Source organism: Erinaceus europaeus, chromosome 18 (genome assembly GCF_950295315.1).
Source record: "Erinaceus europaeus chromosome 18, mEriEur2.1, whole genome shotgun sequence".
Lineage (NCBI taxonomy): Eukaryota > Metazoa > Chordata > Mammalia > Eulipotyphla > Erinaceidae > Erinaceus > Erinaceus europaeus.
Genome location: NC_080179.1, coordinates 54,743,369 through 54,770,004, shown reverse-complemented (window position 1 = coordinate 54,770,004; position 26,636 = coordinate 54,743,369). Strand labels below are relative to the sequence as shown.

At 40.6% G+C, this 26,636-nt stretch overlaps 1 long non-coding RNA gene across 1 annotated transcript in view; it reads right to left on the bottom strand.

Annotated features, from left to right (window-relative positions):
- Nucleotides 1–2,072: 2,072 nt before the first annotated feature.
- LOC132534273 (uncharacterized) overlaps nucleotides 2,073–26,636 on the bottom strand; it is a 148,461-nt gene continuing 123,897 nt past the window's right edge. Inside the window, exons 3-4 of the long non-coding RNA XR_009545989.1 lie at nucleotides 2,334–2,494; nucleotides 2,073–2,170 (exon numbers count right to left, since the gene is read on the bottom strand). This is a non-coding gene — a long non-coding RNA (uncharacterized LOC132534273). The remainder of the gene's footprint in view (nucleotides 2,171–2,333; nucleotides 2,495–26,636) is intronic.

The following is a 26,636-nucleotide window of genomic DNA, read 5'->3' as shown; positions in this document are numbered from 1 at the left end:
ATTGTTCATTTATGGGACCTTTGGAATACAACTAAAATAGGCCTACTACAAATCTTCAAATCGGAGACCCCCAACTCTTCATCTGAACTATTCCAGCCTTTAAATTCATGATTAGTCAACAATTTTTTTTGGCTTTATATGTTAACTCTTCTTTCAGCCACCAGGTTTCAGATGCTACGGTGATGCCAACCAGACCTCCCTGGGCAGACGACCCAACCAATATGTCCTGGAGCCCCGCTTCCCCAGACCCTATACCACTAGGGAAAGAGAGGGAGAGGCTGGGAGTATGGATTGACCTATTAACACCCATGTTCAGTGGGGAAGCAATTACAGAAGCCAGACCTTCCACCTTCTGCACCCTATAATGACCCTAGGTCCATACTCCTAGAGGGATAAAGAATAGGGAAGCTAACAGAAGAGGGGATGGATACAGAGTTCTGGTGGTGGGAATTGTGTGGAGTTATACCCCTCTTATCCTATAGTTTTTGTCAGTGTTTCCTTTTTATAAATAAGAATTAAAAAATAATAATAAAGTAATTTCAATGCATCTCAGTCTCTTCATCTAGGACTGGGGTTTGAAGTGAGAATAGCCAAAGAAAGTGAAACAGTTCAGAAAATGATCATCTGCTTGATGCCACAGAGAAAAATCAAACTCTTCATTTCATTGTTTTATGTAAAATTTTTTAAAAAGGTGTTTTTTTTTTGTAATATGCAACTAGAATCTTCTGACAAACTGTTCTTTCTCTTCCCACTTCATGGCTATTTTAAAACCCTCCCATTGAGGGGTCAGAACTATTATAGGACCCACATTTCTTACCTACCATGATATTTTCTTCCCATTTACTTCCATCAATAGAGGATGGGTTTTACCTCCCCAGTTCTAGATCCTCTCTTGAATTTCTCAATTCAACCTTTTGGTTTCATAATCCTTGGTGGGTCTAGTTAGAATGGAAGCATTACGAACTATTAAGACAACAGGCTTTTGATAGAATAAGTCATTGATGTTCCATTCTCAGTTCTACTATACATTAGTTGGTAAACTTTAAATAAATTATATGAACTTCTTGAGTTCTCAGTTCCTACATCTGTAAACTGGGAACAGTAATAATCTAGAGTGTGGTGAGAATCATATGAGATCATTTGGCTATAGTGCCTACCTGATGTTTAGTAGTCATTCAATAAAAGTTGCTGAATTATCTTTTGTCATAAATAGCAGGCATTACAGAGCCGGTCCTCAAAACACTATCATACCTCAATCTAGTTACTGATTTAAAGAAATTCAATGTCTCTGTACATTTTTTTATCATCATAAAAATAGGTACAAGGCTAGGGGCCACATGGTGGTGCACCTGGTTGAGCGTACATGTTACAGTGCACAAAGACCCAGGTTTAAGCCTCCAGGACAAGGTTTATATGGCAACAGGTTAGCTTCATTTTCCAAACCAGAGACCCAGGATTAAGAAAGAATTTTTCTCATTTGCAGTATCTGACTCCTTCCTAGAAGTGGGTGGTAAGACAGAATCTGGGGAACTTTTGCAATAAACATTATCCACTACATGACTTATTCTTTTTCCCAGACCCTTATTTATCAGTGTTGCCCACTTAACCCAAGAGAAGTACTGATAATTCTAAACCCAGCTTCTAGGCCCTCAGTCATTTATTTAGAACTTCAAATAAATGTCCCAGACCCACCTACTTTCCCCATATAGCACTGTAAGATAAGTCTCCCCTAGCTCCTGATAAAGGCTTTGAAGAACATCTTGTCTGTTAACAAACAGCTTTTGATTGTGCCTGAGTTTGATCTTTATTTTGTTCTTATTCATCAGGCCCCTTTAAATGGGTTCTTTCACACTCTTCAGATTAGCCTAAAGGAAACCCCATGAAACAATGAGTCCAATTCTCCTTTGGTGCAGAGAGTGGGTTGTCAAAAGATCCTTAGTTCCCCCACAGCCCCCCTCCCCTCCCCAGCATTAGTGAACAATGAATTAGGCTAGCTTCAAAAATAATAAGGTAGAGTGGAAAAGCAGAAACATAGCAAACAGCCCTCTGATCCTAAATGATGATCTTCACTTACTTTCATAAAAGCTTGTTTGCCTCAGACATGGGTAATTTCTTCCCAAGAAAGCCAAGGGTCATCATTAGTGTTCAGGAAACCATAGCTGACCTCCCACTGACAGAAGAGAAACCAGTCAGACCAACTGAGAATATAGAATAGAATATAGAATATTGAATAGAGAATATAGCATCCCCAAACTCATGTGTTATTCTGTTGAGACAGCTTTTTCTTTTAGGAGATCTAGAAAAGCCCCAGTGAAGATGGTTGCGGCTCCTACCTTAGCAGCAAGTGTACAGCCCATGCTGATCCATTATAGTCAACCCCTCTGGACACTGCTTAACCCAGTGAAGAACATGTGGCTCTTGCAGGACTAGTCAGAATTCTTATGAGAAGAGACAGTCTTCATTTCTTTTCCTTCAAAGGTCTGATAGCCAGCATCTATCATGAAGGGAGATGAGAATAAAGTCCTTATTAAACATTTTGTCCTGCTTTCCATCTTACTGAATTTCATCTACCAAGCTGCATATGCTACTATGATTCCATCCTGAACTCCATGGGCAGATGACCTCACCAGTGTGGCCTGGATCCTCACCTCACCTCTCCAGAGCCCTACCCCACTAGGGAAAGACAGAAGCAGACTGGAGGTGTGAATTGTCATGTCAATGTCCATGTCTAGCACAGAAGTAATTAAAGAAATGAGAACTTCTACCTTCTGCATCCCATAAAGAAGTTTGGCTCATACTCCCAGAGGAGTAAATAATAGGAAAGTTTCCAATGGAGGGGATGGGACATAGAACTTTGGTGGTGAGAACTATATGAATTTTTACCACTATTACCTTACAATCTTGTAAATCAATGTTAAAAATTTTAAAAAGAGGGGCCAGGCGGTGGCACACCCAGTTAAGTACACATAGTATGAAATGCAAGGACCTGCACAAGGATCCAGGTTCGAGCCCCAGCTCCCCACCTGCAGCAGGGACACTTCACAAATGGTGAAGCAGGTCTGCAGGTATCTACCTTTCTATCTCCCCATCTCCCCTCCCCATGTCAATTTCTCTCTGTTCTATCCAATTTAAAAAAAAAAAAAAGGGCCCCCAGGACCAATGGATTCCTAGTGCTACACTGAGCCCCAGCAACAACCCTATGTGCAAAAAAAAAAGGGAGGGCGGTGGTTGCTCACCTAGTTGAGCACACATGTTACTTTGCACAAGAACCTGAGTTCAAGCCCCTGGTCCTCATCTGCAGAAGGAAAGCCTTGCAAGTAGTGAAGCAGTGCTCCAGGTGTCTCTCTGTCTTTCTCCCTATCTCCCCCAATCCTTTCAATTTCTGGCTGTCTCTATCAAATAAATAAATATAATATAATACAATACAATACAATACAATACAATACAATACAATACAATACAATACAATATAATATAATATAATATAATATAATATAAAAAATTGGGGGCTGGGTGGTAGTGCAGCAGGTTAAGCGCGCATGGCACAAAGCACAAAGACTGTTGTAAGGATCCTGGTTTGAGCTCCAGGCTCCCCACCTGCAGAGGTGTCACTTCACAGGCAGTGAAGCAGGTCTGCAGGCATCTGTCTTTCTCTCCCTCTCTCTGTCTCCCCCTCCTCTCTTGATTTCTCTCTGTCTTATCCAACAATGACAACGATAAACAACAAGGGCAACAAAAGGAGAAAAAAATAGCCTTCAGAAGCAGTGGATTCTTAATGCAGGCACCAAGCCCCAATGATAACCCTGGAGGCAAATAATAATCATAATAATGATATAAAAATTTTAAAATAAATATATCTTTTAAAAAGAGAAAAATTAAAAAGGAAAGAAAGACACAGTCCTAAGGTCATAAACTGAGCCCCTGAATTCCACCATATCTGAATGCCTAAAGTTTATCTACCCTTTTGACTTGGCTATACCAGTCAATAAACGATTTTTGTTGCTTATTCTAATTTGAATGTGTGTTCCAACACTGCCAATTTATATAACACAAAAGGAAGATTTCCCATCCAAGTTTCCCTAAGAAATGGTAGACCAAGGCTGGGGGTATGGTTTGATCTGTCAATGCTCATGTCCAATGGAGAAGTAATTACAGAGACCAGAACTCCTATCTTCTGTACCCCAAAAAGAATTTTGGTCCATACCCCCAAAGAGGGAAATATATTAGGGGAAGATAATCAGAGAGCTCTGAACTTAATTCCATCAAGACCCAGAGAGAGAAGAGGGAAAAAGGAAGGATATTCAGAAATAGCAATAGGTATAAGTATGAGTTAGAAAGGAAGAGAAGGCAGACCATAGAAAAATGGGGAAATATATACAAATATAGATAGATAATTATAGAAATGATAGTCTACCCATATCTATGACCTTTCTAATGGAGGGAAGAGGGACACAAAACTCTGGTGGTGGGAACAGTGTGGGCTTATATCCCTGGAGTGGGGGGAGACTGCAAAATAGTTATGCAAAAAGTCTCATGCTTGAGGCTTCTCAGTCCCAGGTTTAAATTCCCGCACCACCATAAGCCAGAGCTGAGCAGTGCTCTGGTAAAAACATAAACAAATAAATAAATAAATGAATAAATAAATAAATAAATAAGTTATACCCCTGTTATCTCATAATTTTGTAAATCAATATTAAATCACTAATAAAAAGGAGTCAGACATTAAAAAACAATACTTTAAGCACATTTATTTAACCATAGCTTTTTTTTTTTTTTTTTATAAAAAGAAAACATTGGGGCCAGGTTGGTGGTGCATCTGCTTGAGCACACATGTCACAGTGCACTAGGACCCGAGTTCGAACCCTCAGTCCCCACCTGCAGAGGGAAGAAAGCTTCATGAGTGGTGAAGCAGGGTTGCAGGTGTCTCTCTGTCTCTCTCCCTATCTCCCCCTTCCCTCTCCATTTCTGGCTGTCTCTATCCAATAAATAAATAAATAAATATATTTTTTTTTAAATTTACAAAGGAAATATTGACAAAACCATAGGATAAGAGAGGTACAGCTTCACACAATTCCCACCACCAGAACTCCATATCCCATTCCCTCCCCTCCCCTGACAGCTTTCCTATTCTTTAACCCTCTGGGAGTATGGACCCAAGGTCATTGTGGGATGCAGAAGGTGGAAGGTCTGGCTTGTGTAATTGCTTCCCTGCTGAACATGGGTGTTGACAGGTTGATCCATACTCCCAGCCTGGCTCTCTTTTTCCCTAGTGAGGTAGGGCTCTGGGGAAGCAGAGCTCCAGGACACATTGGTGGGGTTGTCTATCCAGGGAAGTCTGGTTGGCATCATGCTAGCATCTGGAACCTGGTAGTTGAAAAAAGAGTTAACATACAAAGCCAAATTGTTGACCAATCACGGAATAGTGCAGATGAAGAGTTGGGGAGTCCTCCATTTTGTAGATAGCTAGTAGGCATATTTTAGTTATATCCCAAAGGGCCTGTGGCTATACTAGTCTTTTGTATTTTTTTTTCTTTTTCTTTTTTCCCCTGAACCTGAAATCTGATATGCCGGTGGATCCAAGTTATTGTCTGGGTAGATGATGTCATGTTTGAAAAAAGGGCCAGAAAGCTGGATCAGGGAAGAGAGTAGCTCCCTAATATGGGAAAGGGGTATAAATATTGTTGACTGTAAATCCCATCGATTTTATGTGATCAGAGGCCCATAATCAGCTTAGGAGCCTATGGGACTTCTGCATCCTTCTAGATCTGAGTTCACATTCTGTGGTCATGAGTAGGAACATTCCAGACTGCCCCAATATCAACCCATTTTCCTCAAGTGTAGCATAGAGTACGTTGTCTATCCTCCCTCTGGAGGATGGAACATTCTCTACCATTGTTAATCCAAATTAAGGGCAAGGTCCTATGGGGGGCCCACAAAGGGGTCTGTTGTGTTGTTCCTGATAGAAATAACCAGGGTTGTCAATGGGGCTTAGTGCCTACACTATGAATCCACCACTCTCAGCAGCCATTTTTTCCTTTTTTTTTTTTTACTTTCTTTCTATTATACTTAATAGGACAGACAGAAATTGAGAGGGGAGGAGAAATAGAGAGGGAAAGATAAACACCTTCAGAACTGTTTCACTGTTTATTAAGTACTCCCTGCCTCCCGCAGGTGGAGAGCAGGGGCTTAGACCCTGGTCCTTGTGAATGGTTAATATGTGTGCTTAACCACCCAGCTCCATGACAATAGCTTTTAAGATACACTGTGCAAACATCATGTTGAGAACCTATTACTATAACTTAAGCAGCAGGATTGTGTGTGTGTGTGTGTGCGTGTGCGTGTGCGTGTGTGTAGACACCACAGTCCTGCTCCACCATCCATGAAGCTCCCCTGGTATCATCCATCATGCTCTCATGTGGTACCAGAGACATGTGTCACTGAATGATAAAATGTGTGCTCTACCTGGTGAGCTATCTTCCAATCCACTTCTTTTTCCTTTCTTATCTTTCTGCAGACCCATGGTCTGATCTTATGTGACTTCATAGCTCAGCATCAGGATTTTTAATGTCAAGCAGAAAACTTCAATTCTAAGTAAATTAGGAAGAAAGGGAGTTTATATCCATGGGATAACCAGGCTACATACATCTTCACCAAGTCATTTATAATAAGTAGATCACCTCAGTCACAATTTTTTATTCTTAAAAGTATCCAAATCATTATTTATTTCAATGAGTATATGCTATAAGAACTACACTACTCTACCATAAACATAAGATACATATGGCAATGCACAGTTATTAAGAAGACTGAAGAATCATTTTTGAAGTTAAACTTCTAGAAATGACACCCACTTCATCATAGAACTAGTGTGGTGAGTTCATTATAGCTGCTGCCAAGCACCAGGTATTTCACTTTGCATTGCCATTTCTGAGAAACTTCTGAAAAATGAGCATAGAACTTAAATTTAGATCACTCTCTACTGCAGTTAGTCCCATTGTGACTTTTGAACCAAGAATTAATATGTCCTTGATTTCTGCCACTGTTGCCTACACAGTTTCCTTCTCTCACTAATTCTTAAGTCAATATAACTAATTGGTGAGCTATTATGGACTGAATTCTGTTTCCCCCAAATACACATGTTGAAGCCTAACCTCCAGTGTGATTGCATTTGGAGACAGGGCCTTTAGAGAGGTAAAGTTATATAATCCAACACTACTGGTACATTAAAAGAAGCTTTCTAGTCCTTTTTCCAGTCATGACATCGTCTCCCCAGACAATATCTTAGATCCACCTGCATATCAGAGGTCAGACTCAGGGGAAAACTAGTATAGTCATGGGCCCTTTGGAATATAACTAAAATAGACCTACTAGCTATCTTCAAAATGAGGGGCCCCCCCTCAACTCTTCATCTGCACTGTTCCAGCCTTCAGGTTCATGATTAGTCAACAATTTGTTTGGCTTTATATGTTAACATTCTTTCAGCCACCAGGTTCCACATGATAGCATGATGCCAACCAGACCTTCCTGGGCAGACAACCCCACCAATAAGTCCTGGAGCATTGCTAGGGAAAGAGAGAGGCAGATTTGGAGTATGGATCGACCAGTCAATGCCCATGTTCACTGAGGAAGCAATTACAGAAGCCAGACCTTCCACCTTCCGCACCCCATAATGACCTTGGGTCCATACTCCCAGAGGGATAAAGAATTGGGAAGCTACCAGGGGAGGGGATGGGATACAGAGTTTGGTGGTGGGAAATGTGTGGAGTTGTACCCTTCTTATCCTATGGTTTTGTCAGTGTTTCCTTTTTATCAATAAAATTTTTTTAAAAAGAAGAAGAGTGGGAGTCGGCTGGTAGCGAAGCAGGTTAAGCACACATGGTGCAAAGCACAAGGACTGGCTTAAGGATCCTGGTTCGAGCCCCTGGCTCTCCACCTGCAGGGGAATCACTTCACAAGCAGTGAAGCAAGACTGTAGTTGTCTTTCTCGCCTCCTCTCTGTCTTCCCCTCCTCTCTCCATTTCTCTCCGTCCTATCCAACAACATCAACAACAATAATAGCAACAACAATAATTGTAGGGAAATCGTAAGGATGTGGTTGAGCTTGTCAGGGCTTGATCTGAGGGCCATGTCCATCCTGTCAGTCTCTCTCTCTGTACTGAGAGGTTTAGCGAGGAGGAACACGACCCCTCAAGATTTGCCTTGTCTTATCAGACTCCCTGCCTCACAAAGCACCCTGTATTCCTGATACTATGGCCTGCTCCCTTATTATCTACATAATCATTGTTTGACCTGAAAGATCCCCCCCATTTCCCCAACCATTCCATTCCTTTGAGCTATCTTCTTTCCACCCTAAAGACCCTCCCTGCCTGCAGGGTATTATTAATCCTACCAGTTAAAACCCTTGCAACAGTTGCTAAGGAAGTTCCTACCTTTCCCAGCCCCTTTTTGCCTTTCTCCATCCCTTTCCTAACCATATACGGTATTGTCAAGCCATTTCTGTTTCTGGCTTGCCACTTCCTGGTCCGACTTTTAAAAGCCTTGGCTCTCTGATCAATAAAGAATTGAATCGCCTCACCACCACCAGCCCTGGACCATCTCTCTGGCGTCGCTGAGTAAGTAGCAGCCCCGGCTGGCTCCAGTCACATTCTCTCCAACCCAGAGAGTACGCACCCGAGAAGAGGTACCCCACGCTAGCCCAGCAAATAATAACTAAAAACAAGGGCAACAAAAAGGAAATAAATAAATATTTTAAAAAAGAAGAAGAAGAGTAAGAGGGGCGGTAAAATAGCTCACTTGGATAGTGCACTGCTTTGCATGTGTGTGACACAGGCTGAAGCCTGGCCCCACCACATTAAGAAAAAAAGAGGTGGGGGTCGGGCAGTGGTGCAGTGGGTTAAGCGCATGTGGCGCAAAGTGCAAGGACCAGCGTAAGGATCCCAGTTCAAGCCCCCAGCTCCCCACCTGCAGGGGAGTCGCTTCTCAGGCAGTAAAGCAGGTCTGCAGGTGTCTATCTTTCTCTCCCCCTCTCTGTCTTCCCCTCCTCTCTCCATTTCTCTCTGTCCTATCCAACAATGAACAACATCAACAATGGTAATAATAATAACCACAACGAGGCTACAATAACAAGGGCAACAAAAGGGGGGGAAATGGCCTCCAGGAGCAGTGGATTCATAGTGCAGGCACCGAGCCCAGCAATAACCCTGGAGGGAAAAAAAAGAAAAACAAAAAAATAGGAAAAGACACTAAGGATGAATAGCACAGAGAGAACCATATGAGCACACAGGGAGAATGTGGTCATTTGCATGCCAAGGAGGAAAGTCACAGAAGAAACCCAAGATGCCAACACCTTGATTTTAGACTCCTGGCTTCCAAAACTATAATAAAAATGATTTTCTATTGCTTAGTGTATCTAGTCTAAATGATCTCTTGTTGTGGCAACCCTGACAAATAAATACAGTAGATTTATATGCCTTTTTCCAGCCACAAGAGAATCTTCAAGTGGAAGGCAATAGCACTCATGGTAAACTCAAAGAGATTTCATAAATTAAGATAAAAGTGTATCTGGTGACCAGTTAGAAATGGAAATGAAGCGCCAGAGAACACCTTACCAGGTAGGGTTCCTACATTTCCATGTGTGAGACCTAGATTGTTGCCCTAGCACCACATGGAAGATTCTGTGGCAACAGGGAAATCTTCAGTGCTGTTACCCCCTACTCCATATCTGAATGAAAGTGATCTGAGCAGTGAAACCACACATGTGTGAAGCCTCATTCCAAAAAAAAAAAAAAAAAAAAGAGGAGGAAAATGGAGAAGGCTGGGAAGAAGGATGAAAGCTGAGAATAAGTCAAAGAGATCCTTCTGATTTAGAACACAATGACTAGAGCAGCCCAGAAGGGGCTTCTGTGGTTAAATCACTGGATCCTTAAGCCTGAGGGCCTAGTCATTTCTGATGAAAGAACAGCATCTAAGTTCTCAGGGCTGCCTTTTTTCTTTGAAGTTTAAAATTATTTTTTATTATTAGTGATTTTATGTTGGTTTATAAGATCATTACATTTCAGATTATAACTTTTAAAAATTTCTTTATTGGAGGATTAATGGTTTATAGTCGACAGTAAAATACAATAGCTTGTACATGCATAACATTTCCACTTAACAATACAACCCCCACTAGGTCCTCCTCTGCCATCATGTTCCAGGACTTGAACCCTGTCCCCCACTGTCACCCCAGAGTCTTTTACTTTGGTGCAATACACCAACTTCAGTCCAAGTTCTGCTTAGTGTTTTCCCTTCTGATCTTGTTTTTCAATTTCTAGGGCTGCCATTTTTATTCCCATTCCTAAATACACAACTTCAGTCTTGTGTTGATTATACAAAGTTTAATAAGCTGAAATCCAAATATAATAATGGGTTAATATATTTTAAATCAGTCATAGTTTTGAAGCTGAGAGTATCCTCATTCAATTATATACCAAGGGAAGATTTGTAAATGCAATTCAAATTTGGGTAGCTTTTCTTACTAGCAAGAGCCCTGATGATGATTTCACAGATATTAGGACCTAAGAAAATAAATATATACATTGTGGAAATCATTGTTTCAAAAACAGTGAGATACAGAATGATGAGAGCAGAGGTAGAAGGAAAGAGTTTGAGAATCCTCTGAGAATTATTTTTGCCTCCCTACCCTTATACTCTGTTGGATTGGGAGTGAAAATACGTGTCAGTAAACTTTTATCATTTCTTTGTGCAATATATGAGTCCCTCCTTCCTCTGCTTGGGAAATTCCCCAATGTATGTCTTGGTATAAAATAAGGCCTGCTTCCTAATAAGGTTGATGATCCAAGATGGAGTCTATCTTGCTAACAAACTCAGTTTTCTGCCAACCGTTAACCACTGACTAAACTCTCTGTCAGAAGACCTGACAGATTGTTCCATTTCTCAGCTATACTCTACTCCCCCAACTCCCTCCCTGACCAGTGACTGAACTCAAGGTCTCAAGACCTGGCAGATGCAAAGCAATTACATTTCTCATCTTCCCCCTGGACTGCTTGTATCCCACTGTCCCTAACATAACAGGTAAAGCAACCAGCACAGATTATGCCAGACAAGTTTTCTGTTTGTTATTGGACAAACACCTGGAAACTCCACCTCTCCCTTCTCATTATGTGTTCTCTCAGAAGCCCTTTTAAGCCCAATGTAAACTGTCATCAGATTCACTTTGTTCCTTTAACAACTGGACCCTCTCCTGCTAGAGAGAAAAACTTCTCACCTTAAAATTCTCTCTTGTATCAGCTCTTTACTTCTCAATAGCCACCCTATTACCTCCTACCACAAAGCTGAATCTGTCACTGGAGTTGATGTATTGCACCAAAGCAAAAGACTCTGGGGTAGATGGAGGGGAGAGTTCAAGTCCTGAAACAGGATGGTAGAGGACCTAGTAGAGGTTGTATTGTTGTGTGGAAAACTGAGTAATGTTATGCATGTACAAACTACTGTAATTACTGTCGACTAAAAAACATGAATCCCCCAATAAAGAAAAAAAAAAAAGCTGAATCTGTCAAGTGTTCAGTATCCCATCCCCTGGTAGCCACGGCACATGAACTAGACTCAGTCCACTGGATTTTCCTACCCAGGACTTGGATCTGAAACAAGTGACAGAGAAAAGGTTTAGAATTCAGCACCAGAGGCAAAGCTGGAGACTGGGATTTCAATGACCAAGAATAGTGGCAAACACAGTGGCTGTCAGTCGTACAGGTAAACAAATTGAAGATGCCCATTTTCCAACTTGGTTATTCAGTCTTCCAAGAGAGGGGAAATCTGTCTCTAGTAAACTCCTTTTGTAACATGTGCGCTCAACCAGGTGCGCCACCACCTGGCCCCCCAAACTCCTTCTTTTGACGAAGTGAATGTGATGGCTAATTTTACGTGTCAATTTAACTGTATCATAGCACCCAAATATTTGGTCAACACTAATCAGGTTTTCCATGTTGTGTGTGGGGGGGGGGGCTGGATGGAATTTCCATTCAAATTATCAGACTCTGAATAAAGGAAACTGTTCTCCCCACTGTGGGTGGGCCCCATCCAACCAGTGGAAGGTTTGAATAGAAGAGTGACCCTAGTTCCCACAATCCCAACAAGAAGGAAGGCTGTCAGCAGATAGCTTTCCAATTTGGACTGTAGCATTGGTTCTCCTTTGGACAAATTTTCATCCAGCTTGCTGCCCTATCCTATAAATTCTGGATGTGCTAGTCCTCATGATCCTGTAAACAAATTTCTTATGTTTCTAGTTATTTACACTGTTGTTGTTTCTACTTCTCTGGGGAATCCTGGCTAACAGAGTTAGTGAGAATAGCTTCTGTTATTTATAGTCAGATATCTTGATGTGTGTATTTTGAAAAAGGTATCCTTAAAGAACTGTAATTTGTTTACCACTTTAAGAATTACTTTTCTAAAGTAATGTCTTGATACTTTGTGCCTTCTGTATTCCTTCTAAAAAAATGCAGAGTAGCCAAAAGGCAGTGTACCTTCTAATCTAAGTCACTTATTTGGGGAAATAAGTGTTCCAGTTGTCCCTCCAAAGTCAGGGTAGTGACTGATAACAAAACTTTCAGTTTCTGTCATGCTTTGCTTTTTTAAAGCTGTTATTATTTAGAGATGTTTGTGGTTAAAAAAACACTCATAACATTAAACCTACCATCTTAACCATTCTAAAGTGTATATAGACCAGTAATGTTAAGCATATTTACAGTTGTGAAACAGATCACAAGAACTTTTCCAATTTCAAATCTGATACCTTTACCCACTCAACAATAACTTCCCTTTTACCTTCACCCTTTTCCTATTCCCTAGTAACACCAACTTTATCATTTTGACTATTTTAGATAGCTCCCATAAGTGGGATCATACAATATGTCTTTTTGCAACGGATTTATTTCACTTAGCAAAATATTCTCAAGATTCATCCATAGTGTTACAGAATTGTCTTCCTTTTCCACACTGAATAATATTCCATTGTATGCATATTTCATATTTTTCCTATCCATTTATTTTTGGCTTATTTCCACGTTTTGCCTATTGTGGATAGTATTGTTATAAATATAGGTGTGCAAATGTTTCTTTAAGATCTTGCTTTCAATTCTTTTGAATAGATTCCCAGAAGAGGGGTTGCTGGATCAGATGTTAGTTCTACTACAGATTTTTATGAAATCTCCATCTATTTTCCCATAGTGGCAACATCATTTTATCTATAATAGTTGTAACTCTTCAAATCACTTGCAGATTTATAGTTTGGTCTTAATAACTCTATGAAGTAGGTAGAACACAGACTATTATCCTAAGAGGGAAATGTAGTCCCTAATAGAAGAATAACATAAAATGCAGAATGGATCATTTTTTGTTTGTGTGGACTAAGACATTTGAGGTGGTTGAGGGAAAGATATTTCACAAAGGTGAAATATCTTGCAATACAATAGCTATTCCATGATAAATTGATTTCCTACTCCAGTGCACTATTGACCAGGGGCACTCAATGAGAAGTAGAGAATAGTTATGCCCACCTTACTTCCTGTAGGTGATGAATCTAAGGAAAAATCTTTTAAAAACTTTGTTTAGTCCCCTTCCTTGAATACTGAAAACAATTCCTTTAAATGAGAACTATTACTGAGCACATGTTGTACTAGGTACATACTGTGCATGTGAATAATATAGAAATGGAGAAAGAAATACAAAGCCACCATTGCATATAGTACTGCATGATTCTTTAAAGAAAACTATCTGGAGTCAATGATAACTTACTAGGATAGTCAAATATCTTGCCATATGCAGGTTTGAGTCCTGGCACCACCTAGGAATGTCATGATATCAGTGAAAGTTCTGGTGTTGAGGAATCTCTCCTCTCTAGATCTCCCTATTTCTCTGTGTGTGTCTGAAATAAAAATTTAAAAAGATTGTAATCACAACACCTCAAAAAAAAAAAAAGTTGTTTGCCTAAGGATTGAAATCGACCTTATGGTTATCAATGAAAGCAACTAGAAATAAGGGGATGGTTTGTTTGGTTGTCACATTAGCCATCTCCTACTACCTGGAAGTACTCCAACATGGTAGAGGATGAAGAGGAGGAGAGGCAGTAATAGTAGGGATAAGAAAGAAGGAGATAAAGAAGGAAATGGAGAAAGAAGAAAGGAAAATTGTTCATTTCAGGGGCCGGGTGGTGGTGCACCTGGTCGAGCGCATGTACTACAGTGCGCAAGGACCCAGATTTGAGACCCTGGTCCCCACCTGCAGAAGGAAAGCTTTGCAAGTGGTGAAGCAGTGCTGTAGGTATCTCTCTGTCTCTCTCCCTCTCTATTACCCCCTTCCCTCGATTTCTGGCTGTCTCTATCCAATAAATAAAGCTTTTAAAAAATGGTTCATTTCAAAATACCACTTTGAGAATCACAGGCTCAGGACAAAATGGGGGGTGGATTTAGGAGCCTTAATTTCAACACTTCTTCAAGTCAGGACAAATAATTATACAATGTGTCAGCAGATAGAGTGATTGCTACACAAACACAACTCTGTACCAAGTCTCCCAGTCTCACCTATTCTTTTTTTTTTTTCAAGCAGCCTTGAATTCAACTTTTTTTTCTTTATTGGGGAATTAATGTTTTACATTCTATAGTAAATACAATAGTTTGTACATGCATAACATTTCCCACTTGGTCCTCTGTCATCCTTTTTGGACCTGTATTCTCCCCCCCCCCCCCAACCACCATCCCAGAGTCTTTTACTTTGGTGCAATACACCAATTACAGTTCAGGTTCTACTTGTGTTTTCTCTTTTGATCTTGTTTTTCAGCTTCTGCCAGAGAGTGACCGTCTCACCTCTTCTAACACATCTCCATCCTTAAGCTTTCCTATAAAAAAAATTCTACAGATGAGCTTGCTCAGAACTCAATAGCCAGAAGTTCAAGAACATTATTTTGATATCCAATTCATGGTGTCTCTTAAAACATTCACAGAAATAAGCCTTTTAAAGATTAAGTTAAAACTAAGATTAAGTTAAAACTGGGGCCAGGTGGTGGTGCACCTGGTTGAGCACACACATTACAATGTGGAAGCATCCAGGTTCAAGCCCCCGGTCCCCACCTATAGGGGAAAAGCTTTGCAAGTGGTGAAGTAGGGCTACAGGTATCTCTCTGTCTGTCTCCCTACCTCCCCCTTCCCTCTAGATTTCTGGCTGTCTCTATCCAATAAATAAATATAATAAAAATAAATTTTAAAAAGTAAGAATCACTGTGGTCCAGCAGGTAGCACAGTGGATAAAGAATTGGATTCTCACGCATGAGGTTCTGAGTTCAATCCCCGGCAACAGAGTGATGTCTGGTTCTTTATCTCTCCTCCTTTCTCATTAATAAATAAAATATTTTTTAAAAATCACTTATGTATGACTGGTGGTGTACACAGTTACATTAGCATGTGCAAGAACCCAGGATCAAGCCTTGGTCCCCATCTCCAGGAGGGAAGCTTCAAAAGCAGTGAAGATGGACTGCAGGTATCCCTCTATATATATCCTTCTCTATCTCCCCCTTACCTCTCAGTTTCTCTCTCTCAATCTGAAGGAGAAGAAGGAAGAGGAGGAGGAGGAGAAGGAAAAGAAGAAGAAGAAGGAGAAAAAAGAGGGAGGAGGAGGAAGAGGAGAAGAAGAAGAGGAGGAGGAGAAAGAAGAAGGAGAAGGAGAAAAAGGAGGAAGAGGAGAAGAAAATAAGAAGGAGGAGAAGGAGGAGGAGGAGGAGAAAGCAAGAATCATTTAACTTAAACCACTTGATGTTTCAATAGAAACAAGAGACTCCCAACTTCAAGACACCTTTTAGACTAAAGGAACCCATCTGTACAAGTTCCTCTTTGGCAAAGGTACTATTTCGAAGAAAAAAGCTTCTCCTTTGATGAAGTATGTTTTGTAAATAACAGATTTTTGAAAAAGGCAATAGAGTCCATTTCAGAAATGTCTGCTCCTGCTTTGGGAGTTGATATTTGCCCCCATGCTTTTTCAAAGTTCACTCTGCATACACCAGGAAAAATAAAATAAAATAAAAGCTCTCTCTAACCTGCAAACTGTTGGTTCTAGGCATCCTGAATCCTATGATCTTAAACAGATCTAACTCAAAAGAAGATAGGAAAGAGAGACAAGGTGCTTTCATGCTCATTAGCATTTCCAATTTCCTCTTTCACCCCTCCGCCCCCTTCAAATAGTGGCACAGTGAACTAATTCTTTGTGATTGATCATGGCCTGTAGATAACAGGGTGCACTTTCTTGTTTTCATATCCCCTTGTCTGTCACACAAGCAATGTAAAATGCTGCCTATGAGTAAAGCTAACATAAATCTGAAAAATCTTAAACATTCATTCAAAAAATGCAGAGTTCAATTTCAAGTTACATCCCCCCCCCCCCATAAAATGGAGATGGTGGAGCAAGGGGATGACTATGTTAGCCTCACTCTTTCAGAAAACAGTTAGAAAGACTGTGAGTCTCTTGAAAATGAGCCCTCAGCCTGTTCCTATCACATCCTAGAGAACCACAAACATTTTCATTGCACGTACAAGAATGATCAATTTCTAAGCACATCTTTGTTTTTCCTAAATAGCCACATTATTTGTCTGATGTTGAAAATGGCATCTGTACTGTATGTAATTTCCATACTCACTTGGCACCATCAACTGCCTTTGATGACACTCAGAACTGTTTCTTTTTTGTCTCCTCCCTCCCTCCAGCTGCAAGACCCAGATGTCAGGTTCAAGGATGCATTTTCTCTGGCAGAGGTATCTGGCTTCTCTCTGTCGTCCCTAAGTTGGTGGCTATTGTGGAACTGCCAGCAAAATCACACAAGAGCACACTAAGACGGGATTCAGATATTAGTCCAAAACTGGGAGGAAAACACACATTTCTTCTGCCTCTGATTATAAGCCAGACAAGTGGCAGCCCGTGCCTGAGCAAATTGCAGTTCCCCCCAATCTATCTGCTGCTCATCCATTTTCCCTTCTTGACAGTTTTTTATCTCCCCAGTCTGCATGTGAAATCAGCAGCTGGGTACAATGAAGGCTTTCCCTAAGTTAATCAAACCTGGAGTGGTGACAGGGTCAGGCCCTACATAAAAAATGTGAGTAAGGAAAGGAAAAACAGGAGAGAAGGAACAAGAGAGAAAAAGGAAGAAAGGGATAAAGGAAAATAGCCTAAAGAAATTGATAGGATAAAGGGCAGACGATCACTTGGCACTACTATGTCCAAAGAGGTCATTTGTAGCAGTGTCCCTATTACCTGGGACCCCACAATCAGCCTTTATATTTAGGAACATCTGTAAATATGAATGGACAACAAGTTTCAACCTGCCCTCTATCTAGCCTGGCTTACAGAATTTAGCTTCAAAGACGTCTTGAATGAAAGAGAAGCTCAAAGAACCACAGCCCAAAGCACCACACACCAGAAGGGACTGCATTACACCAGGAGAAGAGAATCTCAAGCCATAAGGGAGCCTTGTGGTGCCTAATTATTTTTTCCTTTCTAAACAGCTGCTCTGGGCCAAACAGTTGTGAGCAGGGCAGAGTTTGAAAGCTTCCCACGGTCAGGTTTGTCTACAGTGCCCACCCAGCTGCCTCTGACTTGCTGCCTCAGACATTTCCAATAGTTCAAAAGAGTTTGCTGAAACTTTGTCAGTGAGAATCTGTATCTCAAGCCAGGATTTAGGTTATCTAGTGTTTTTGTAAGTATAAAGTGGTGCTGCATCTTAATAGAATTTGGCTTTCTTGAATTCACCCATCCACAGTACATGCCACACTATGTGCAGTTGTTGTAGGGCCAAGCACATATAAATAAAGGATATCCTATATACCCAATCATGCATGTGCCACAAAGTAGATCTAGTTTATCTACTTCTTGCTTTTTATGCTAGTCTTCCTGATGACAGCAGGGGTTTTGGGGGGGGGGGGAGTTTCACTGTGCTTTTCAATTTCTAGTGATTGTAAGGCAAGAACTTTTTCCTTTATCCAGCAAATTTTCTCTGCTATCACCGCGGTTGCTACTGCAGCTGGCAGGCCCTTACATTCTCAGCACATTTGTGTGCCACATAGTTGGCTCAGTTTTGGAGTGCCTGCTCTAGGCTGTGCTTTGTCTACAATTTTATAATTTGCCCCTGAAGATGGCTCTCAGATCTCCTAACTATCCATGTAATTCCCCACTCTTCCTTACATTATCACGTGATCATGACCTCACAGACCACATCCTTTTGTCTTGTGATTCACCTCACTGCCTGCCCACATACCACACATTTACTTTACTTACCCTTCATCTACTTTATAGTGTTTTATTGTCTAGCATATTTGTGGTTGCTGCTATTTTATTTCCTGCTTCCACAGGGTTCACAATTTAATGAGCATAGAAGATAATCAACAAATAGATACTATGTAATTAATAGTCTCTCTCTGTTACTCCAGATCCACTCCCCATCCTGTTCCCCTTTGTTCTGTGTTCCATGAGGCTAACTTCTACCTATTGCATCATTTGGGATTCCTTAATCACTAGTTTTGGGATGAGTTTGGCCACTTTGGAGTACACCAAGCCCAGTGCAAGTTTGTGTTCTCCCTTTCTGTCCTTTCCTGAGTCCCACCTATGAGTGAGTTCATGCAGAAAATGAGAAGTCAGAACAATAAAAAGGTATGGCCCCTTCCTCTACTTGGTGGTCATTTGGTAGTGACTATCTTCCTCTACCTAATGCCACACTTTCTAACAAAAGTGTTTCCCCCATGACCACAGCTCTCTCTGGACTATAGTTTATTTATATATATAGTTTGTATATCTGTGTATCCAGTGTCAGTTTCCTTCCCTTGTTCCTTCAAATCAGTCAAGCTTTCCTTAAAATAGTTTCCCACAACTGCTAAACTCTGCATGCTTAACTACTCCACCCCCGTTGGTTCTCTGAACTCTGCCCACATTCTTAAAAACAGTTATTTCATTAAATTGTCCCAATGAGTATGCCATCCTACCAAGATCCTAATCCATACAAATGTCAAATAACTACTAACAAACACATAAAACAGGGTAAGGGATAGAGAGTGAGAAGTAATTAGGGGAGAAACACTAACTGGTATAGAATAGATGGTAGTTAGGGGAGGCATGTCTGAAAAGATCATGTCTGAGTAGAGACACAAAGGAAGTAGGGGTTAAAGTATATGGATATTAGGAGGAAAGCACTCCTATCAGAGGGATCACCAAATGCAAAGGTCCTGAGAACAGAATTTTCTTAGAGTGTTTAGAGGGTTACAAAAGACCAGACTGTGGAGGGCCAGACTATGAAATGCGAGGACCTAAGCAAGGTTCTGGGTTTGACTCGCCACCCCCACCCTCACCCCTGTTCTCCACCTGGTGGGGGGTGGGGAGGTATGCTTCACAAACAGAGGAGGAGGTCTGGAGGTGTCTAGTTGTGCAAGCACCAAGCAGGCCCCAAGCCTCAGCTCTAATCCTATAAGCAAAAAAAGAGTCAGTGTCTAGAGTGAAATAAAGATGAAGGTATTTTTTTTTTAACTTTATTAAGGGGTTAGTGGATTACAATATAGTTATTGAAACTTGGGTACAATTTCTCATCTCCCAGTGATAGGTATCTTCAAAATACTCTCACCAAAACCTGGGTCCTTTTTCACCATCATGCACCAGGATCCCAAAACCTCTCAACCCCCACCCTCTTTTCCCCAGTCCTATGTTTTGGTGCAATACACCAAGCCCAATCCAAGTTTATGTTCTCCCTTTCTGTCCTTCTTTACAAAGTTCCATCTATGAGTGAGATCATCCAGTATTCGTCCTTCTCTCTTTCTTTTTTTTAACCAGAGCACTGCTCAGCTCTGGTTAATGGGTTTATGGGGGGGGGAGATTTAACCTGGGACTTCGGAGCCTCAGGCATGAGAGTCTTTTTGCATAACCATTATTAGGCTATCTAGCCCCACCAGATCCTTCTCTTGTTGGCTTATCTCATATAACATAGTTTTTTTAAGTTCTATCTAAGATGAGGCAAAGGAGTTGACTTCAATACTTTTAACAGCTGAGTAGTATTCCATTGGGTGTATATATTACACCTTTCTTTTCTTAAATATTTTAAATCTTTATTTATTTTGGAGAGAGACAGAGAGAAATTGAGAGGGGATGGAGAGATTAAGAGCGAGAGAGAAAGACAGACACCTGTAGCACTGTTTCACCACTTGTGAAGATTCCCCCTTCTGGTGGGAGTCCTGAGCTTGAACCCAGGTCCTTGCTCATTATGATGTGTATGCTCAACAAAGTGCAGCACTATCCAGAGCTATACTTCATTTTTCTTAGCCACTCAGCTGCCATTGTGCATCTGAATTGCTTCCAGTTTAGGCTATTACAAATTGTACTGCTATGAACATAACTGTACATATATCTCTTTGAACAGATGAATTTGCTGCCTTTGGATATATCCCCAGAAAAGGGATTGTGGGTCTTAGGATAGGTACATTTCTAGAGTTCAAAGGAGTCTCTAGATTATTTTTCATAAGGGTTAGACCAATTTTCATTCTCACAAGAAGTGTATAGGTATTTATTTTTCCCTACAACCTCAGTAACACTTATTTTTATTCCTTTCTAATGTGTAACATTCTCATAGATGTAAAGTGGTATTTCATTGTTGTCTTTATTTGAATTTCTCTGATAGTCCGTAACTTTGAGCATTCTTTGTCCTATTTGTTGACCTTCTCTGATAAAGATCCTGTCCATATCATCTCCTTATTTTTTTTAATGGGTTTGGCTTTTTTTTTTTCATTGCTGAATTTGGTGAATGCTGAATGCTTTATATACTTTGATTATTAAACCCTATGTCTAATGTATGGAATGTAACAATCTTCTCCCCTTTTATTGGGAGATTTTCTATTTTGGTGGTGGTTCCTTGGTTCCTTTTGCTGTGCAGTGTGCAGAAACATTTGGTTTTTTTATTATTATGTTTTAACCAGAGCATTGCTCAGCTCTAATTTATGGTGGTACTGGGGATTGAACCTGAAACTTTAGAGCCTTAGGCATGAGAGTGTCTTAGCATAATCATTAAATTTATTTAGCATCGGACTCTCAAGCATGAGGTCCTCAGATCAATCTCCGGCAGCACATGTACCAGAGTGATGTCTGGCTCTTTCTCTCTCCTTCTATGTTTCTCATAATTAAATAAATTAATTAATAAAAACTTTTTAAAAATTTTTCTTTCAGTTTGATGTAGCCCCACTGGTTTATTTTTGGCTTTGTTCTCTTTGAAGTTGGATTTGAGTCATCAAAGATATTTTTAAAACTTAGATCAAAAGAAGATTCTGTCAATGTTTTCTTCTAAATAATTGGTGGTTTCTGGTTTAATATCAAAATCTTTAATTCCTTTGGAATTTAATTCTGTGCATGGTGAAATGTAATGGTCCAATTTTATTTTTTTTAATATATTTTTTAATTTATTCCCTTTTGTTGCCCTTGTTGTTTTATTGTTGTAGTTATTTATGTCGTTGTTGCTGGATAGGACAGAGAGAAATGGAGAGAGGACAGAGAGAGGGAGAGAAAGACAGACACCTGCAGACCTGCTTCACTACTTGTGTGAAGCGACTCCCCTGCAGGTGGGGAGCCAGGACTCGAATTGGGATCCTTAAGCCAGTCCTTGCGATTTGCGCCACCTGTGCTTCTTCTTCTTCTAGCATTTGCCCTTCTTCCGTAGCCAGTCAACAGCGTCAGGTTGAAAGCTGTCAGGAGCTGCTTGTTGCTGGCTTTGAAAGTGACTGGGATCCATGTGGATTCAGTCGGCTAGGAAGGATCGTCAGTTTCCCCAATGAATGGGTACTCACGGGATGCACCACGAGAAGGTCGATCCAATGCATCCCACCTGTGCTTAACACGCTGTACTACTGCCCAACTCCCAATGGTCCAGTTTTTTACTTCTGTATGTTTCAAGCCAATTTTCCCAATACCATTTATTAAAGAGATTCTCCTTTCTCCATTTAATGTTTTGGATGCCCTTATCAAAAATTAGGTATGAGGGCAAATGCTTAAGTCTTAACCCCTCATATAATGATGCTTAGGAGGGGGAGATTTTTAGTAGGTAGGAATTATGAGGGAATAATACCATTCCCTCATTAATGGATTAGTACAATATAAAAGAATTACCAAAGAGTGTCTTTAATCTTCCAACCTTGTGAAGAAAATTCAGCAACCTATAATCTAGAAAAGGACCCTCACTATAACTTGACCATACTGGCATCCTGATTTCAGACTTGCAGGATTCTAGGATAGTGAGAAATAAAATGTTGTGTTGTCTGTAAGTCACCCAGTTTATAGTACCTTCTTAGAGCACTTTAAATGGATTAAGAAGCTGTATCAATTATGGTGCAAACTTCAGATACTATGCTGAAAGAAATTCAATAATTTGATAAGAGAAATAATATGATCTGACTTTATTTTAAAATAAGCATTCTGATTGCTATGTAGAGACTGTACTTCAGAGATATCAGGCAAAATCAGTTAAACCCATTAACAGGAAATTCCAACTGTCTAGGCAAGCGTGACTATTAAAAAATGAAGGCAGAGGACCAGAGAAACAACTCATGTGGATAGTGTGCTGTTTTGCCATATACAGGGCCCAGGTTCAAGTCTGGCTCCCACTTCATTGAAGGAAGCTCTGCTGCTATATTGTTTCATTTTTTTCTCTCTGCCTCTCTGTCTCTGTCTGAAAAAAATATACATATTTATTTATTTAATGATAAGGAGGAGGAAATTTTTTAAATGAAGGTAGTAAGATGTCATAAGTCTTGGGTTTTTTTTTTTATTGCTCATTTTAGATGCTTAGTTATACAAGAGGACATGTTACATAGGGAATGGACTTTGCTATGCTATCTTTCACTCTCTTCTATCTGAAAAAGCAAATGTGAAGCAACAAAATTCTAACAACAACAAAAACAAATAAATAACGTTGAGTAGAATTTTGTTTAATATCCTATCATCTATGTTCACCAGCAGACCTGCTTCACCGCCTGTGAAGTGATCCCAGTGCAGGTGGGGAGTGAAGGGCTCGAACCGGGATCCTCACACTGGTCCTAGCACTTCACACCAGATGTACTTAACCCGCTGCAATACCGCCAGGCCCCCACCTTGATATTTCTATGAGGCATAGCCTCTGTCAAAGAAGGCAGCAGGAATACCAATAAATCTATATGCATTGAAAAACTACAACACTTTTTAATGAGAGACCAGAATACCCCTCCATCATTTATAATATTTGCTGTCTTTCTTGCTGTTACTGGGGATCCAACCTAGGGCCTCATGCATGTAAAACATGCTCTACCTACTGAGTCACCATCATAATCCCACTACTGTCTATTATACAGTGTACCAATACTGACATTCAGACTGCTAGTATTTGGCAGAATCAATTACATGTGAGACTTAATGCTAGGTACAGGTTTGTCAGCATACAGAACTGCCCCCAAGAGTCTGTACAACTCAAGAGATCTCATTCCTCTGCAGGAACTAGCAAGTTTGAGTTACATGTCAGTACGTGGTAGAGAGAGAGCTAGGCAAACAAGTCATCTGGTCAGCTATTTACAATCAACAAGTTGCTACCTTGCATTCATTCATATCACAGATTCAGCTTAGAACCAGCTGCCAAACACCCTCACTCCCAACCCTCATCTCCTCTACTGACTGCTTTGTTTCCCTCACAGCACTTCTAGCTACTCTAGTGCTGACACTCATACAGAGGAAGGTTGCCCTTGAAGTTTCATTTTTACTGGTGAATGGGTGTAGATCTCTTACCCTCATAATGAAGTCCTACAAATAGTTGCTACTAAGTAGGCTGACTGAGATGAGATGTAAGAAAAATGGGGCCAATACTTACCGGAATTGGTGAGGTTAAAGTGGAAATCCCCAAAGAGAAAGATGCAAAACACTGCTGTTTCTAGTAGGGATGATGGAAAGATGAGTACAACCAAAGTGGGAGTTGGGGTGGAAATATGGTATAAAATCAGTTAAATGGGAAGAGAAAATGAGTTAGAGACTATTATTTCTTTAGATGAGTGATACAAATTTTTGAGTAGGCAAAATAGTAGAGAAATTAAACTAATGTTAATCAATCTAAATGAAAGTTAACATCATGCCTTTTGCTTCAGCTTCTTTGTTTTAAGAAAGAAAATACCGTGGTCTGGGAGGTGGCGCAGTGGATAAAGTGCTGGACTCTCAAGTGTGAGGTCCTGAGTTCAAACCCGGGAAGCACATGTACCAGATGTGCACATGTCTGGTTCTTTCTCTCCTCCTATCTTTCTCATCAATAAATAAATAAAATATTTTTTTAAAAAAAAGAAAAGAAAGAAAATACCATACATTGAACAGAAACTCTCTTTGTAGTCTCTCTTTATTTTATCTGCCTTCTCCAAGTACAATTAATTTTCAAAAAGAATGCAATCAACTGAGGATTCCATTGGTATTATTTTTAACAGCCTGCCATTGGTTCTATGCTTTGTGTTAAAAAATAATCAGTTTTTTTTTGCTGTTGTTGTTCCTCCAGGGTTATTGCTGGGCTCGGTGCCTGCACCATGAATCCACCGCTCCTGGAGGCCATTTTTCCCCTTTTGTTGCCCTAGTTGTTACAGCCTCGTTGCGGTTATTATTGCCATTGTTGACGTTGGATAGGACAGAGAGAAATGGAGAGAGGAGGGGAAGACAGAGAGAGAGGGGGAGAGAAAGATAGACACCTGCAGACCTGCTTCACCGCCTGTGAAGCGACTCCCCTGCAGGTGGGGAGCCGGGGGCTCGAACCGGGATCCTTACGCCGGTCCCTGCTATTTGCTCCACGTGCGCTTAATCCACTGCGCCACCGCCCGACCCCCAAAAATAATCAGTTTTATTAGACTATCATTTTCATGTGTAATATAAAGCATGTATGTAAAATAAAGCAAAGCCTATTTCTTATACACCCTACTATGAGCAAATGAACCATATCTGTATGTGCCATGCCATTTCTTAGAGAATGCCGCTTACGTTACAGCTTAAAAGAAATGGAAATTTACTGTGCCTTCTCCTAAACATTCTCCTAGTGTCATTTTTCATTTCCGAAATTCACCTCTTCCAACATACATTTTTCATGTGTCACTTATGTCAATTATTGTATCTTGACAGTACCTCCTCCTAAGAACATTTCTCTGTATATATAACATAACCCCAAGGGATTGGTCCAAGTATTATATGTATATTAACTCATTTAATCTTCACAATTTGTTGAGGATGCTACAGTTATTATCCAAGTTTTTTTTTCTGTATTTTTTTTAATTTTTTATTAAGAAAGGATTAATGAACAAAAACATAAGGTAGGAGAGGTACAACTCCACACAATTCCCACCACCCAATCCCCATAACCCACCCCCTCCCATGATAGCTTTCCCATTCTCTAGCCCTCTGGGAGCATGGACCCAGGGTCGTTGAGGGTTGCAGAAGGTAGAAGGTCTGGCTTCTGTAATTGCTTCCCCGCTGAACATGGGCGTTGACTGGTCGGTCCATACTCCCAGTCTGCCTCTATCTTTCCCTAGTAAGGTGTGCCTCTGGGGAAGCTATCCAAGTTTTATAGATGAGAAAATTGGTCAACAACAGTTCAGGTTTTTGTGTTCTGCTGAAGAATAATGTGACTGACATGAGATCTTGTGTACATAGTAAACTGCAGCAATTGTCAGTTTTATGATATTACACCATGCAATTACTGGGTCTTCAATAGCATAAGGCTTTAATCTGCCCAGCCATTGTGTCAGTGTTTAGTGATACTGAAGCTACTCCCTTAACTTTCTTCAAATAGAGTTTTCATTTCTTCAGAGACCAATGCCACAACCCAGGTTGTCCATTTTGGCTCAGGAATATGTTAGCCATCCATCTTTCTGACCCTACAAAAGGACTGGGACTCCAGGGAAAGTGAATCAGAAACACTTCAAAATAGAAGCAATGCAAAAGTCAGGAGCAGATGTGGAGGGAAATTGGAAAGATAACACCCCTATATACTGAATGCCTCTCTGCTCTCCTCCTTCCATTCTATTTCTTTTTACAGTGAATCAACTTTGATGGATATGCAGGGTCAGCATCTCTTTTTCACTTCTAACCATACTCCCTCTCTCTGTGTGCTGGGCTAGCATTGTGGGCGGGAGAGAGGATACAGGAACTCGTGGTAGTGTGATAATACAATTCTTTATTCACACTGGAGCATCCCAGAGTCGGGTGTGAGCACAGCGGGTTAAGCCACATTGTGCCAAACCGCAATGGCCGCCCCCTGCTCTGCATGCCAGCCCTTCTTCAGGTCAGGATGTGGGAGAGAAAAGAGAGAAGAGAAGAGAGCGAAACCAGGAACAGAAATGGCTTTATATGATAAGACCAGAAGTGGCAAGTCGGGAACGGAGATGGCTGGGAAAGGGGTTGGAGAAAAGAAAGAGCGGGAAGGTAGAAAGCTTCTGTAGCAACGGTTGCTAGGGTTTTAACTGGCCAGATTAATGTACCCTGCAGGCAGAAAGAAGATAAATCAGGAAAAACAATGATTATGTAAATAGGGCATACTATCAGCAATGCAGCATGGAGTAGGGGGAGCTGGTTTAATGCCCGACATCTCTGCA